This window comes from Neltuma alba, unplaced genomic scaffold (assembly GCF_004799145.2).
Source record: "Neltuma alba isolate B1F8T4 unplaced genomic scaffold, ASM479914v2 tig00005690_pilon, whole genome shotgun sequence".
In the NCBI taxonomy this organism is placed as follows: Eukaryota; Viridiplantae; Streptophyta; class Magnoliopsida; order Fabales; family Fabaceae; genus Neltuma; species Neltuma alba.
The window spans coordinates 36,572-39,982 of record NW_021634201.1 but is presented as its reverse complement, the minus strand read 5'-3'; positions in this window follow the sequence as shown (position 1 = coordinate 39,982).

The window sequence follows — 3,411 nt, the reverse complement described above, 5'->3', positions numbered from 1 at the left end:
CCTAAATTTTTGTATATTAGTTTAACAATAGAAACATAATTTACAATAATTTCATTTTTTATATAGGAAAATATTATTTGGTGGATGCTGATACCCACAACCGAATGGATATCTCGGCCCATACAGATGGGAGCGTTACCATCTGCCTGATTTTCGAAGGACATCTGGGTTTGAAAATGACAATGAGATCTTTAATTATTTCCATTCAAGTTTAAGGAGTACAATTGAAAGAACTTTCGGAGTTTGGAAAAAAAAGTTCGCAATCTTACAAAGCATGTCATCCTATGATTATGAAACACAAGTTAAAATCGTTTGTGCAACGATGGCTATACATAATTTTATTAGAACGACATCTATTACTGATCCTGGATTCGTTCAGTTGAAAGAAGAAGGTACTTATGCAGAAGATAATGATGATGGGGTTAGATTTTCACGTATACATTCATCAACTCAATCTTCATCTTACATGGCTCAGGTTCGTGACAGCATAAGAGACAAACTTGTTAATTCAATACAAGGATAGTAGTCATGTCTTATTTATTTCCTTTTATCATAGATTGTAATATGTAGTTAAAAAACAAAACCTATTACAAATGCTTTGTATCGATGCATCATCTTAATGATTATGACACTTCTTTATTTATATTTCTCTTATTAATATTATGCCTTATATTCTCAAGCTAATTATTACTTACTTGAATAATTAATAAATTATTTTAAGACGTGTTTATTCTATTTTATCAAACAATATCATCCCATTTTATGTTTATAATCTTCATGAAAAATACATGACTTTCTGTTTGCAACAAAATAATTCATCTTCTCTAAAAATATTTTTCACTCTTATATTTTATGATATATATGTGTGGTGACAATTAATTAATTAATTGTATTAAACATCAAGGTTATTATACATGTAGTATGTTATTACAAAAAGTAGTTGTAAAAAAATGTTATGGGATTTCACGTTTACAATCTTTAAACAAAATTAATATTTTTTTGTTATAAAAAAAATCATTTTTCTATAAACATATTTAATATTATGTTTTATAAATATATGTACACATATTAATTATGTATTAATTATATTATCTTATATATTATTAATTATGTTAGTAAAAATTATTTCATTAACAATTTTATTTCTTCAAATCAAAATAAATCATAAAATCTATCCCTTATATAATTATCATATTAACTTATACCCTTTTTGGTAATTTCTACATGTAAAAAACACTTCTGGTAATAACTATCCAAACACTCTCACTTCTCAGAATTACTTTTTCTCAGAATCTATTCTCCACAGAATCTATTCTCCAGAATCACTTTTCCAAACCACGGTTTGATTTCATCCAAACACACCCTTAGATATGTTCAACTCAACAAATAAATCCTATATTAAGGACATCAGCATGAGTGACAACTACCCCCTCAACCATAATCAAATAGAAGAGAAAGAGAGGATATTAAGAAAGATGATTATAGTGTTTTAGAAAAAACATATCATATTTTTTATAATTAATTAACTTACCTAACTTTCTTAATCTAATCAATTTAATTAAATAGGTCTTATATTAAGGATCAAAAAAGTATATATTAGCACTAAGTAAAACATGTTTATCAATCCAATAATGTTGAGACTCTTGTTCCTACAACTACTCAGCTCGGTGCCTCAACTTCACCATCGCCTAATGTTATGCCGACTACTAAGGCAATGGGTCCCCTTTATCTTTCACAGTAGATCATGCAGATGCGTTTCATGTGGACCCGCCTTCCTCAACAAATGCCTGACTCCCCCGGTGGTGAGTTATGAGGTGATGCGACAATATCTAAACTAATTGGTGTGGATTTATTTGTATATCATCATTTTGATTTTACTACTTGTGCAGATTTTTTATAATACTTTAGAATTTTTTTTATTTCGATTAAATATTATTTTATTATAAGTATTTCTAAGGTTTTCGTTTTGATGGCATATTAGGTATTAAATTACCTATTGCAATTACTTTCTCTCTCAACTTTCCTTCTCAATTCCTTTTTCTTCTTGTTTCTCTCTCGTTCTACATGATGTTTATTTGTTGAAAGTAATAATAAAATTTTCTAAAAATAGAATATAATTCTAACTAACTAATCTTTTTTTTTTTAACCTGAATCTAACTAACTTATCTTGAAATTTGATTCTTCAGCAACAAAACAAATTAATCTATGAAGGTAACCACGCAAAAATGGCAAGCCTAGGCATAGTTCACAAGAATAAAAACCCAATGAAGCATGACTGAAGCATGAAATAACAAGGATAACTAATCAAGCAAGTGGGGACGTATAAAGCAAGCCCAAAACAAATTGATAGGCATGTGTGATCCCTAATGGTAACTAATCAAGCAGATGTGAATCTATGAGAGCAACTAACCAAGTGTCCACAAAGGTAGGTAACGAAGCAAACATGGCAAGCACAGGCACATGGTTCATAAGAATAAAAACCCAATAAAGCATGACTAAGAATGAAATAACAAGCGTGGACAAATAATCCACGATAATAACTTATCAAGCAAGTGGGGACGCATAGTACCCAATCAAGCATGGCTTAAAACTACGAGTGACAAACGTGGACACATAATCAATTGAGTCCTGCTAGCTCTATGTGCCAACACAATCAGCAATTTGTACTCAATCTTCTAAAAAACATTTTCAATTATGTATGGAATTAAATTACCATTAACAAACAAAAAGAAAGAGAAGCCCTTAAAGATATTGACATAATTTAGCATTGGAAAGGAGGAAATCAAACTTGAAAAATGAGATTATATTTTCAAATCTTCATAAAGAAAGCCAGGAAAAAAAAATGCTACAAAAATACCTCACAAAAGAAGCTGTTCTCTTTCTCCTTCAATGGTTTCAACTAATCAATACCACAAATCCTCTTCTACTTTGAATGGGGAGAGTAAAAAATGGAATCCCGCTTGTCACTTGCAATAGTGAAAGAAAAGGCTACAAATTGAGGTAAGAAGGAAGATAAACTTCAAGAACCAGAGAAGAGTGGCGTGATAGTTTTCCCTTTTCTCCCCTATGAATTTACCTTTATCTTCATAACACGTCCAAACCATTGCCTTTGCCATGTATGAAATATAGCACAAATTACTCGTATAAACAACATTAAATAAACAAAACTATTTGTACCGAAAAGTGCAACTCAAAATCTTGAAATTTTATTCTTTAGTGGGGGCTAAAAAGAACGAACAAACAAATGTGGATGCACAGTTCATGAAGGTAACTAACTAGGCAAGCATGGACAGAGAGTCCATAAAGGTAAGGAACCTAGCAAGCATGGCTTGAAACCACTAGGACAAATGCGGACATGCAAGGGTAAATAAACAATCAAATGTGACTTAGAATGAAGCAACAAAAGTGGGC